This window comes from Lynx rufus, unplaced genomic scaffold (genome assembly GCF_022079265.1).
Source record: "Lynx rufus isolate CCGP_SWC_20201006 ecotype Redwood Valley unplaced genomic scaffold, mLynRuf1.p SCAF_3, whole genome shotgun sequence".
NCBI classification, from domain to species: domain Eukaryota; kingdom Metazoa; phylum Chordata; class Mammalia; order Carnivora; family Felidae; genus Lynx; species Lynx rufus.
Genome location: NW_025814845.1, coordinates 128235077 through 128250029, shown reverse-complemented (window position 1 = coordinate 128250029; position 14953 = coordinate 128235077).

Genomic DNA, 14953 nt, shown 5'->3' with positions numbered 1-14953 from the left:
AACCTCAGTAAGAACTGCTATCCTAATCTAAGAGAATGATGTTAGAAATGGAGTATGTTTGGGGAATAAAGACGCATCTGTATCAGCCTGTTTCAAAATGCGTTCCTGGGAACATTAGTGTCTAATGAGATAAGTAATAGTCCCTTCAATAGAGTTCATGGTCAAATAGCATGGAGAAATACCAAATGCTTTTCCCTTCAGTTGGAAATTCACAGTATATATTAGAATAGTAAAAGCTTTGAGAGATTGCACAGGGAAGCTGTTTGACATTAGTTAAATTTAATTATCAAAGAACTTTTTTTTTTTGTCAAGGAACAAATATTAACCTCCTGAAGGGCACTGTTGTATTACAGAACACAGCTTGAAAAATGATGGCATATTTGACTGAAACACGGGGTAAATGAAAGATTTAAAGCTGAAAAAATACAAATAGATTCTAGAACCAGATGCAGAGAGTCTGGAACTCAGGCTAAGGAGTCTGAACAATATTTAATGAACAATAGGGAGGTAACCAGCAGGTAGTGTAATTAAAACTGTGCCTCAGTTATTCATTTATTCAGCGTATGTTAAGCAACATCAGTCTAGTGGCAGCAAGCCAGATAGATTAGAAGATGTAGAAACAGGAACCAAAGTACATTAAGTTCTTGCAAAAGTAATAACTTGGAGTAATAATGATGGAAGGGGTACACGCAAAAAGTATTCGAGGGTGTGGGAGCGCCTGGGTGGCTCAGGAGGTGAGCATCTGACTCTTGATTTGGGCTCAGGTCATGATCTCACGGTCGGTCGTGAGACCGAGCCCTGTCTGGAGCTCTGCACTGAGTGCGTAGCCTGTTTAAGATTCTCTCTCTCTCTCCCCTTGCCCCTCTCCCCTGCTCAGGCACATGTGCGTGTGCTCTCTCTCTCTCTCTAAAAAAAAAAATATATCAGTGAGTGAAAATGGAACTGGAAATAAATTTGGGGAAATCATCTGCCTTAAGGTAACAAAAGAAGTGAATGTGAATGTGGCAGCAATAAGGGGAAAGAGCAGGGAAAGAAGGAAAGGAGATGGCTAAGAATTCGGCTAAGACTTGAATATCTACACTGAACGAGTAGAAGAAGGATGATGAGGTAGTGAAGGAGACAGATCTGTTAGAGAAGTAGAAGATCCAGGAAAGAATGTCAGAGAGGCCCAAGGGGGAGGGAGTGTCAAGAGGCAATTGCCATGTCACAAAGAGGTCAAAGAAGATGGACCCTGAAATGAGGCCACTGAATTCTGAAGATAGGTCCAAAGAGGCTATTGAAAAGAGTTTCGGTAGAGTGGGGGATAGAAACCAAATTGCAAGGAGTGAATTGGGGGTAAGGGCGGTGAGGCAATGAATACAAATTACTTTTTTGAGAAGTTAGCCATCATGACTGCTCAGAACTAGTAGCCACTGAAGGCAACAGGATTGTTTGTTTGTTTGGGGATGGGGAGATTTGAGCATGTTTACTGACAAAAAATAAGGAATCAGAGGACATTCAGAGATTCAAGAAAGAAGAGTAAAAATTGATAGGGCAAGGCTTAGGAGGAGTCAGTGAAAATGAGATTAAGGTCAGAGATCCTTCGACAATAAAGGAGAGACGTCTTCCCGAGTCAGGAGTGAGGAGGAGGAGACAGATAAGAACAGAGAAATCTGGAGGTGGAGGCCTCAATAAACTCAAACTTTAATAAATTCAGAGATCTAGGTCATCAGCTGACAGTAAGGGAAACAGGAATGGAATTGAACATTTGAAAGTGTAAAAAATAGTTCGCAGTTATGAAGAATTTGAGAATGTTAGAAAGAGATGGCTAAAAGGTTGTCCAAGTTAGAATGAGACCTAAAATTTGCTACATGAACTTGTAGCTGACCCAATTAGTATAATTTGGTGACCAGCTTCAGAAATGCTCAGAAATAAAGAAAGTGAAAAATAGGCAATAAAAACAGACCCACAGGTGATCCAAACACTGGTATTATCAGAGAGGAACTTTAAAATATCTGATCAATATAATCAAGAAAATAGACAACAAAATGGAAATTTTTACTAAAGAATTAGAATGTATTAAAAGTAACCAGGATGTTAATGAAACTTATTGTGGTAATCATTGCAATATGTAGGGATATGGAATCATCATGTTACACACCTAAAACAACTACAATGTTATCTATCAGTTATATCTCAGTTAAAAGAAAGTAACCAAATAGAAATGATTAAACTGAAATAAAATAATTGAAATAAAGACTTAGTAAATGAGCTTAATAGCAAATTAGATATACCCAAGGGGAGAATTAATGATCTAAAGGAGAGTTCAGGGGACATCTGGGTGGGTTGGTCAGTTAAGAATCCAACTTTGGCTCAGGTCGTGATCTCATGGTTTGTGAGTTTGAGCCCCACACTGGGCTTGCTGCTATCAGGACAGAGCCTATTTCAGATCCTCTGTCTCCCTCTCTCTGCCCCTCCCCTGTTTGCACATGCTGTCTCTCTCTCTTTCTCTCTCCCTTTCAAAAATAAATAAAACATTTAAAAATAAGTAAAACAAAAGAGGGTTCAAAAGAAAATGTTGAAACTAAAAGAAGGAGATAAAAAAGATTAGAAAATATGGGGAGGGATGTAAGAAACTGATGGAACATGATGTAAGAAGGACCTAGTACCCATGTAATTGGAGGCTGAGAAGGGGAGAAGAGACGTGGAATAGAAGCAGAGTTTGAAGACAACAGCTGACAACTTTGCAAAACTGACAAATTATATCCAGCTATGGATCCAAGCTCTGCAGAACCCAAGCAGAATAAACTCAAAAGAAAATCACACCTAAGTGCAAGAGAGTAAAACAGCTGAAAACAAAATACAAAGAAAGATCTTAAAAGTCACATATTATCCTCAAAGAAACTACAAAGAGTGACAGTTAACATTTTATCAGACACAACAGGAGCAGGAGACAATCCAGGAACATGTTTGGTATGCTGAAAAAAATAAATAATGTCATCCTAGAATTCTATGCCCAGCAAAAGTATCCTTCAACATTTAAGGGAAACCAGAAGACATTTTAGACACAGAAAATGAGTGTATTGGCAACAGAACTGCACTAAAAGAAGTACAGAAGGGAGTAATGTTTGAGACAAGGAAAATGATTAAAGATGGAAACATGATAACCCAAGAAAGAATGGAGGGCAATGACAAAGGTAAATATTTTGTTAAAATTAAATGAGTATTGGGGCGCCTGGGTGGCTCGGTCAGTTAAGCGTCCGACTTCGGCTCAGGTCATGATCTCACGGTCCGTGAGTTCGAGCCCCGCGTCGGGCTCTGTGCTGACCGCTCAGAGCCTGGAGCCTGTTTCAGATTCTGTGTCTCCCAGTCTCTGACCCTCCCCCGTTCATGCTCTGTCTCTCTCTGTCTCAAAAATAAGTAAACGTTAAGAAAAATTAAAAAAAAAATTAAATGAGTGTTAAATGCTTAAAACAGCAATAAAGTCTTGTGGGTTTAAAATATAAGTAGAAATAAATATGTCAGGCACCCAGCTGGCTCAGTTGGTAGAGCGTGTGACTCTGAACCTTGGGGTTGCAAGTTCAAGCCCATGTTGGGTGTAGAGATTCCTTAAAAAAATAATAAATTTTTAAAAATCACATAGTAATAGAAAGGACTAGAATGGAGAAATGAAGTTAAAGCAATATAACAGCTTCACATTGTATGGGAAGTGGAAAAGTACTACTTTATAATGAACTTTAATAAAACCAGTTGCATGTTGTAATTTCTAGGGCAACCACTAAATTATTACAAAAAATATATTATTAAGTTTATCAGGGGGTGATGGCATAATAAAAAATAAAAAAAAAATTCGATAAACCCAAAAGCAGACAAAAGAAAGAAAGAAAGAAAGAAAGAAGAAAGAAAAGAAAAAGGAATACAGAATAGAAAGGGAAAAAAAAAAAAAGCAAGATGATAGATTTAAACCAAGATACATATGAAACCGCATTAGATATAGATGGATTAAAAGAGATACACCAGTGAAGGGATGCAAAAAGAAACATACCGTGCAAACACTGAAATAGCTGGTGAACCAGTATGAATAACACACCAAGTAAGATTTAGTGTAAGAAGTGCTGCTACAGGGGTGCCTGGGTGGCTCAGTCTGTTGGGTGCCCAACTTCAGCTCAGGTCATGATCTCACTGTTCATGAGAGAGCTTTGAATTCTGTGTCCCCCTCTCTCTCTGCCCCTCCTCCACTCACACTCTCTTTCTCAAAAAAATAAACATTTAAAAATTTTTTAAAAATGGAGATAAAGAAAGGATATTTTATAATGGTAATTGGGTCAATCTACCAGGCAGAAATAACAATTCTAAATTTGTATGTACCCAGTAATATAGGTTTAAAAATATAACACACAAAAATTGCATATCCAGGGGCATCTGGGTGGCTCAGTCAGTGAAGTGTCTGACTCTTGCTGTCAGCTCAGGTTGTGATCTCACAATCTCTCTCTCCTTCTCCCTCTGCTCCTCCCTGGCTTGTGCATATTCTCTCCCTCTCTCTTTCTCAAAAAATAAAAATAAATTAAAGGGCACCTGGGTGGCTCAGCCAGCTAAGCATCTGACTTTGACTCAGGTCATGATCTCACGGTTTGTGGGTTCAAGCCCCATGTTGGTCTCTGAGCTGATAGCTCAGAGCCTGGAGCCTGCTTCAGATTCTGTGTCTCCCTCTATCTCTGCCCCTCCCCTACTTGTGCACACACACACAGTCTCTCTCTCTCTCTCTTCCAAAAAAAAAAAAAAAACCAATAATAAACAAACATTAAAACATATTTTAAAATAAATTTAAAAAATTAAAAAAAAGAATAACAAAATAACAGATTTTTTTAAAAATTTGACATATCCAAAAATAGAAATAGACACAATCAGAATGGGAGAGTTTAACACACATGTCTCAAAAACTGATAGAACAAATAGATAAAGGAAATAGAAAACAAACCAGCAAGAATATGGAAGACTTGAAACACAATTCACAAATTTGACTTAACTTAAATATTCTAAATACTGCACCCAACAACTGTAGAATAGTTTTTGTGTTCACATAGATATTTTACTAAAAGTGTCCTAATGCTGGGCTATAAAGCATATTCAATAACTTTAAAGGATTGAAATCATACAGACTATGTCTGTGACTGAAATGGAATTAAGCAAGAAATTAGTAACAAAAAATAAGCAGATAATTACTCAAAATTAGTATATTTGGCAAGGTATTACTAGATAACCCTTAGATCAAATAGTCAGTTTCAATGGAACTGGAAAATATTTTAATTGAATGGAAATAAAAACATTGCATAACAAAATATATGCACTGTAGCTAACATCACTCTTAGAAGAAAATGTACAGCCTCAAAATGAATAATTTAGAATACAGTATTTGGATAGTAAAGAAGAAAGACTGGAAATGTATGATCCATTATCTTAAAAATTAAGAAAAAAAGTCAAATTAGCCAAAAGAAAGTACAAGAAAAGAAATAATAAAAGAGCAGAAATAATGAATTAGGAAATAACTATGAAATAGAAAAATATCAACTAGCTATGACTGATCAAGAGAAAAAGAAAGAAGACATATATTACCAGTATCAGGAATCAAAAACGGGATATTATCACAGATTCTGCAGGCATTAAAAACTTTATTTTTTTATGTAAAAAAATTGTTTTTAATGTGTATTTATTTTTGAGAGAGAGAAAGACAGTGCAAGCAGGGGAGGGGCAGAGAGAGAGAGGGAGACACAGAATCCAAATCAGGCTCCAGGCTCCCAGCTGTCAACACAGAGCCCAAGGTGGGGCTCGAACACACGAACTATGAGATCATGACCTAAGTCGAAGTCCAACACTTAAATGACTGAGTCACCCACACGCCCCAGATTTTGCAGGCATTATAAATCTAATAAGGGAATATTGTAATCTTTATGTCACTACATTTTTTTAAATATTTATTTTTGAGAGAAAGGGAGAGAGCACATGTATGTGCGCACGGTTGGGAGGGACAGAGAGAGGGGGGTGGGACAGAGGTTCCAGAGCAGGCTCTGTGCTGACAGTTCAAACTCATGAACCATCAGATCATGACCTGAGCTTAAGTTGGTGCTTAAACAACTGAGTCACCCAGGCGTTCTACGTCACTACATTTTAAAATGCGGATTCATTAAACATATTCTTTAGGAAAACACAACTGAACAAAACTGACAAAAGAAATAAAAAATCTGAATAGTCTATTTTCTATTTAAAAGACCTCATCTGTTAAAAACTTCCTCACAAGGACAACTTCTATTCTAGTTGGCTTTGTGACTAAATTCTTCCAAAAAATTTAAGGAAAATAATCCTTATCAGAACATATAAAATTTTCTAGAAAATTGAAAAAAAAGTAAATACTTCCCAAACCATCTCATGAGGCCAATATAATCTTGATATCAAAATTTGACAAGATAATAAGAGAAAGTAAAATTACAGATTGTTTTTTTATGAACTTATGTGTAAACAAAATAGTAGCAAGTTGAATTCAGGAAATTATATTTCAACAAAATTGATTTTATCTCAGAAATAGTTTGCTTAAGGGCAACTGGGTGGCTAAGTCAGCTGAGCATCTGATTTCAGCTCTGGTCATGAGCCTGCAGTTTATGGGTTTAAGCCTTGTGTTAGGCTCTGTGCTGACAGCTCAGAGCCTGGAGCCTGCTTCAGATTCTTTGCCTCCCCCTCTCTGTGCCCCTCCCCTGCTCTCTCTCTTTCAAAAATAAATAAACATTTTTAAAAAATTAAAAAAAGAGAAAAATTTTGCTTAACATTCAAAAATCAATGATATAAATCACCTTATTAATATACTAAAGGAGAAATATCTTATAATCATATCATTAGATACAGAAAAAGATACAGAATTTGATAAAATTCAATACAGATCAATGATAAAATAAAACTTTTTAAATCTGATGAAAGGTATATCCAAAAAGGTTTATAGTAACATCATATTTAATTGTGCAATACTGAAATCTCCTGAGATTGGTAATGAGACAAGGACACTCTCATTACCATTTTTATTTAACATCATATTGGAGGTCCTAGCCGTGCAATAAGGCAAGAAAAAATAAATAGATCAAATAGAATCTATGAATAAACTATTAGAATCAATAAGTAGATTAAGCAAGTCTATTAGAACAAGGTCAATATATAAAAATCAATTGTATTTCAGGGCACCTGGGTGGCTCAGTCGGTTTAGTGTCCAACTCTTGATTTAAGCTCGGGTCATGATCTCACGGTTTGTGGGATTGAGCCCCACATCAGGCTCTGTGCTGACAGTGGAGAGCCTGCTTGGGATTCTCTCTTTCCCTCTCTCTGCCCCTCCACCACTTGTGCTCTCGTTCTCCCTCTCTGAAAAGAAATTAAAAAATATTTTAAAAGATTAAAAAATCTATTATATTTGTAAATATCCATAACAAATAAATTAATTAAATTTAATTAAAATTAAATTCAAAACTTGATACAATTTACAGTAGCATTAAAAATTAAATAGGAATAATTCTAACAAAAGACCTGGAAGGTATCTATACAGAAACTATAAACATCATTTGGAGACATTAAAGGAAATCTAAATAAATGGATGGATGTGTTTGTAGTTTATTTTTTATTTTTTTTTTTTAATTTTTTTTTCAACGTTTATTTATTTTTGGGACAGAGAGAGACAGAGCATGAACGGGGAGGGGCAGAGAGAGAGGGAGACACAGAATCGGAAACAGGCTCCAGGCTCTGAGCCATCAGCCCAGAGCCTGACGCGGGGCTCGAACTCCCGGACCGCGAGATCGTGACCTGGCTGAAGTCGGACGCTTAACCGACTGCGCCACCCAGGCGCCCCTGTTTGTAGTTTATTGATATTCTAAAGATATCAGTTTCCCTAAAAGAGATCCATAGTTTCAATGCAACCTTAAAAATATCCTGGCAAGCTTTTTTTTTCTTTTTAATGTAGATCTTGACATTTAAATTGTAGCATTTAAGTTATATATGGAAATACAAAGACCAAGGGCCAACAATAGCCAAGACAATCTTGAAGTAAAACAAAGCTGAAAAACTTACATTAGATATCACAAGTTATTATAGTATTAGGTAATTAAGACAGTGTGCCATTGTCACAAGAGAAAAAGGAATCAGTGGAACAAAATGGAGAAACCAGAAACAAAGATGGTCCTGTAGTATAGTGGGGAAAAGGACAGTCTTCTTAATAAGTGATTCTGGGTCAATGGAGAGCCATATGGAGAAACCGCATCTTAATCTCTACCTCAGATGATTAGAACAAATACAAAACACCACCACCACCACCAGCAATAACAACAAAAAGAACACAGCAGGATTGTAGGTCTATATGTGAAAAGTAAAACAATTATACTTTTGGAAGATAGCACAGGAGAATATTTTTGAGCTACTGAGATATGCAAAGATTTCTTAAACAGGACATGAAAGTCACTAACCATAAGAGAAACATTGATAAATTAGACTACATGAAAATAAAGAACTTTTGTTCATCAGAAGATACCATTTTAAGAGACTGAAAAGACAAGCCACACACTGAAGAAAAGATATGCAATATACATTTCTAACAAAGGACTCATTCAGAATGAATAAAGAAGTCCTTTAAGTTACTAAGAAAAAAAACCACACACACACAAAAAAACCTACAGAAAAATGAGCAAGGGACTTAGCATACACAGAGAATATTTGAATGGCCAATACATGTCTGAAAAGGTGTTTGATCTCATTAGTCATCAAAGAAATTCAAATTTACACCATAATTAAATACTACTTTTTACCCAGCAGAATGGCCGATTGTAAAACAATGAAGCATTGGGGATGATGTAGAGCAACTGGAAATCTCATATACTATTGGTGGTTGTGCAAATTGAGACAATTTTGGAAAACTGCTTGAGAGTACCTACTAACGCCGAATATATGAATACATCATGACCCGGCAATTCTACTCTTTGGCATATATTCAACAGATGTATATACATGTGTGCACAAAAGTACATAATTGGTTAGAGTAGTAAGTCGTCATAATCAAAAACTAGAAACAACCCGAAAGTGCTTCAACATTAGAGTGGACGAGTAAATTATGATAAAGTCACCCAATGGAATAGTATAAGACTTGAAAATTAACTAAATATTGTTCTATGCAATAACATAGAGGATTCTCACAAAAATATTAAACAAAAGAGGTAAGACACACAATAATACATATTGAATGGTTCCATTTATGTGAAGTTCAAAAACAAAGGGAAACACCGTGCCTGCATTAGGATGGCTACTGTAACAAACAACAACAAACAGAAAATAGTAAGTGTCGCTGAGGATGTGGAAAAATTAGGACTCTAGTGCACTGTTGATGGGAATGAAACATCACACGGCATCTATGGAAAACGCTATGGCATTTCCTCAAAAAAGTAAAAACAGAATTCTTGTATGATGCAGCAATGCCACTTTTGGGAATACACCCAAAAGAATTTTAAGCAGGGCATCAGAAAGACAGTTGCACATCCATGTTCATAGCAGGATTATTCACAATAGCCAAAAGGTAGAAGCGACTGCCCGACAAATGTGGTATATCCATACAATGGCATATTATTCAGCAGTGTAAAGGAAAGAAATTCTGACACATGCTACAATGTGGATGAACCTTAAGAACATTATGCTAAGGTGAGATAAGCCAGTCACAAATGTACAAATACTGTATGATTCCATCTATATGAGGTACTTAGGGTAGCCAAATGTATACAGACAGGAAGTAGGAGGCTGGAGGGAGGGGAAGTGCAAAGTTATTGCTTAACGGATACAAAGTTTTCATTTTGCAAGATGAAAAGAGGTTGATTGCACAATAATGTGAATGTACTTAACATCGCTGAACTGTAAACATGGCTAATGTGGTAAATTTTATGTTTTATGTATTTTACCATAATTAAACAAAATTAATGATAAAGGTAAAATGAATGTGCTAATTGTTAGAGTACAGTAGCTGCTTTTGGTCAAAAGTGGTGACAATTGCTAGTGACTGGGAGTCCGTCATAAGGGAAGTTTTGGGGGTTCTGGGGATGCTTTGCTCCTTGATCTGATAGGAAAAACGTGAGTGTTTTCACTGTTAAAAGTTGAGCAAATTGTATGCTTTGACTTGTGCACTTTTTTTTTAACGTTTATCTATTTTTTTTTTTTAATTTTTTTTTTCAACGTTTATTTATTTTTGGGACAGAGAGAGTCAGAGCATGAACGGGGGAGGGGCAGAGAGAGAGGGAGACACAGAATCGGAAAGCGGCTCCAGGCTCTGAGCCATCAGCCCAGAGCCTGACGCGGGGCTCGAACTCACGGACCGCGAGATCGTGACCTGGCTGAAGTCGGACGCTTAACTGACTGCGCCACCCAGGCGCCCCACGTTTATCTATTTTTGAGACAGAGAGAGACAGAGCATGAACGGGGGAGGGTCAGAGAGAGAGGGAGACACAGAATCTGAAACAGGCTCCAGGCTCTGAGCCATCAGCACAGAGCCCTACGCGGGGCTCGAACTCACACACCGCGAGATCATGACCTGAGCCGAAGTCGGCCGCCCAACCGACTGAGCCACCCAGGCGCCCCAACTTGTGCACTTTTCTATATGCTTCAGTCAAATCAACAACAAGAAGTACTTTAAAAATAAGGTGAAGTAAAACATACAAGAATACTCAGGGTTCTGAGGGGGGATGAGTAATGAGTGGGTACTTACCTAAATATCAAAATGTTGACACCTACGATGGGGTTTTGGGGTGATGGCGGGGTTCGGAGCTGACGGCCAAGAAAGAATTCTTGAAGACGTCTTTGGTGCAAAAAGGTGATTTTGCTAAAACACGGGGACAGCACCGTGGGCAGTAAGAGCACTGGGGTTGTGAAGGGGTGACTGATCACATATACATTCAGGTTAGGAGGGGGTTAGGAACAGCCTAAGTCTCCAAGGAATTTTGAAAGCAAGGTTTCCAGGATGTTGAGGGGCTAGCTGTTGTTAGGAAAATGTCATTTATTAGTGTTTAGTAACCTCAGTCATGAGAACCTTCAGATGTATATCAAGGGCCATATGCTTTGAGTATAATTGCCAACATATACTTGGGGTTTAAAGATAAAGGAGGATTGCAAAGGAATTTTTATGTGTTGAAGGAGACACAAAGGATCCCGGGGTTCAGGATAATGTTAAGCCAAGATTCCCTTTTGCCCCTAGCAAAGTGTCATCATGGAGGGAGTTGAGGTCCTAGAGGGAGATCACTCTGCCTGTTTCAAGGACTTGTCAATGGGCTGTAGGCAGAAAGGGAATTTAAGTTTTCATTTGCCTTTGTTTCCCATCATGGCAAGCACTTAATGTTGATGAGAATGATATTAGGGCTCCGGAAATGGAGTCTATAGATTTCTGGAGATTAGGATATTGATAAGATTGTCCTTTTCTTTGTTCTTAGGCAGACAGGAGTGCCTGGGGTATGGGCTGGTTGGGGGGGCGGGGAGGTCAGCTTGTTTTTTGCCTTCAGGTCACCTTATGCTCCCTCATCACACACATACAAATTCTAGTAGACCAAATTTGCATTTTTTTTTTCAACGTTTTTTATTTATTTTTGGGACAGAGAGAGACAGAGCATGAACGGGGGAGGGGCAGAGAGAGAGGGAGACACAGAATCGGAAACAGGCTCCAGGCTCCGAGCCATCAGCCCAGAGCCTGACGCGGGGCTCGAACTCACGGACCGCGAGATTGTGACCTGGCTGAAGTCGGACGCTTAACCGACTGCGCCACCCAGGCGCCCCCAAATTTGCATTTTTAACAGGAACCACAAATATACTGTAATAATAATCATATCATAGTTATGACATTTTAATTTTTTTATTTTTTAATTTAAAAAAATTTTAATGTTTATTTTTGATAGAGAGAGACAGAGTCAGGGACAGAGAGTGAGTGGGGAAGGGGCAGAGAGAGAGGGAGATACAGAATCTGAAGCAGGCTCCAGGCTCTGAGCTGTAAGCACGGAGCCCGATGAGGGGCTGGAACCCATGAACTGTGAGATCATGACCTGAGCTGAAGTCCAGAACTTAACCAACTGAGCCACCCAGGCACCCCAGGTTATGGCATTTTTAAAATCACAGTTCCCCAAAATACTAACAAATTGTATCTCATTAAAATAAACAACTTTTATATTACCAAAATGAAAACACAAATTATATACTTTAAAAATATATGACAGCAAAGGGCTTATATTTCTAACACATAAAGAGTTCTTATAACTGAAGGAGAAATGTATTAACAACCTTTAGAAAAATGGACAAAGGACATGTGGAGCTAATTCATGAGAAGAGGAGAGGAGAGGAGAGGGGAGGGGAGGGGAAGGGAGAAGAGAAGAGAAGAGGGGGGAAGAGAAAAAAGGAAGTGGCCAGGAAACACATAAAAATAAGTTCAATATTACAAGTAAAGAAATGCAAACTAAAACTATTATATATATGGGTTCATCAAATCGCAAAGTTTAAAACCAATCTCAGAGCATCCTGGTGTAGGCAAGTGTATGAGGAAATGGGTACTCTCATACTCTGGTGTTGGGATTACAAACTACAGGGCTGAATAGTAAAACAAACTTTCCCTTTGGGATGCCTGCCTGGCTCAGTCGGTAGAGACTCTTGATCAAGGGGCTGTGAGTTCAAGCCCCACATTGGGTGTAGAGCCTACTAAATAAGGAAGTGAGTAAGTCAGTAAATAAATAAAATAAACTTTCGCTTGATCCAGCAATTTAATTTCTAGCAATTTGCCTTTAAGTAAATAATCACCCAAATATCCAAAAGACGTCCCTTTGTAGTGCAGTTTATAACAGTGAAATATTAGAAAAAACTGAAATGTGTATCAGAGTTGGCTAAAAAATTACGATACTCACATACAATAGAATACCAAGTAGTCATGTGAAATGGCTATATTTATTGCCATATGTTGATGGATTTAAAAAGCAATTACATAAAAACAAGTGTAATATCCCCTTGTAAATTTATTTATAATCACACACACACACACACACTACACACAACCTATCTGGAAAAATGTCCACCAAATTTTAATAGTCTTTATCTCAGGGTCATGGAGTTCAGCTTTCTTTTTAATACTTTTCTTAATGTTTGAATTTGTTCAGTGAGCAATACATCACTTTTATGATAAGGAAAAACAATGGTATTTTCTTTTTAAAAATAAAAGGTCATGGGATAATAATCTGGTCTGTTTTATCAGAGGTCATACTTCCTTATGTGGCTTGCCATTTTCCCCACTTGGCCTACTAACCCCCACAGGAACACCAAGTCAGACTGAGAGCTGAAGGATGGGGGAAAGCTCTTTGGGCTTCATTAAAGTCTCTGCTTCCTTTACAGTGAGTTGGTACCACCATAGTGGCTGGAATGTTGCCTCCCCCTCCCCCAGCAGCTGACTTCCGTTTCACCTCCGGTAGCTACCTTTGGAGCAGGAAATCAATGCCTGGGGGTCTCCAAGGCACCCACTTGTTTTTTCTGTGTTTTGAGGAGTTCAGGGATGTCTGGTGATTTGCATTTCTATAAGCCTTTCACTAGGGATCTAAGAGCTGGGAGCTATTAGTTCTCGTGCAAATTCTGGAGGCCCAGGGGGGCCATGAAAGGACAAGTTGGTTTGGGTTTTAGGGGAAACCTTATGTTCTACCCATGAGAGAGTGTCCTACCAAAAGAAGTTTGAAATGTTCAGTCCTACCCGTAATCTCTCTTCACCATGTCTGCAAATCCTACATAAATAGTTATAATTTTCATTTTAACTAGCAGCTAGGAGATGGTAACTCAGTTAACAGAAGGAAGCAAGCAAGAAGAAAAAGAAATATTTAGGATCTGGGCCCCCACAAGACACTGCTTCCAAGAATCACCCTGTTCTGATCAAGGGTTAGCACACCACTGAAATAAGAACTTGAGGGGCTCCTGGGTGGCTCAGTCAGGTTAAGCGTCTGACTTCGGCTCAGGTCATGATCTCACGGGTAGTGAGTTTGAGACCTGTGTGGGGCTCTATGCTGATAGCTCAGAGCCTGGAGCCTGCTTCAGATTCTGTGTCTCCCTCTCTCTCTGCCTCTCTTCCCCTCACACTCTGTTTCTCTCTCTCTCTCTCTCAAAAATAAATAAACATCAACAAAGAAAAAGAAAAAAAGAAAAACTTGAATAACTGGAAGTTTTGACTTTCTCTCAAGTGATTCCTGCCAGTATAGACATTTCAGTATCCTGGACAGTCTTTTCAAGGGGCAAAGAGGGATAGATTTCCTACCTTTCATAGTTACAATTTTGAGAACTGGAGATGCTCAGAATATTGGCCCGAAAGCCTTAAGAACGGGCAGCAGGACCTCCCCGCACACGAGTCTCCTCCCTGACCTGCAAGCAAACACCTTTATTTTAGAGAACACCCTGACCAGGAAGCCCTCGTGCCAAATCCCCGCTCGTGCAGGGCACCTCCAGCTAATCTGGAAGTTTGATTATAAGCCAAGGGGAACAGTTACATAACTCTGAAAGTTTAAACTTGGGAAAACACACACACACATCTAAACAAGAGCCCAGTTAAAAGGAGAAAGCCATAGCACTGGGTCCCGTTTCCCTATTTTATTGCCCTGTAAAGCAATAAAAGATGTATTAATTATCTACCTGTCTTCCTGGCTGCCCAAATGGCCATGACATCCAACTAATTAAAAAGTACTTGCTGCCTCCCAGGGCCCTTCAAATGTTATCCTCTGTGTGCAAATAAAAGTGAAAATTATTAGAAATGTCCATCGTGCTCATCTTTGCATTTCTTTCTTAGGACAGACTGAGAGGCGCAGCTCTCAGCCTGCGAAAGTGAAGATAGCTCCTCTCCCAGAGCCTGTGCGCCTGTGAATCTTGCTGATCAGTGGGGAAACACCCCCTCCCCCACTTGCCACCATTCCATGGG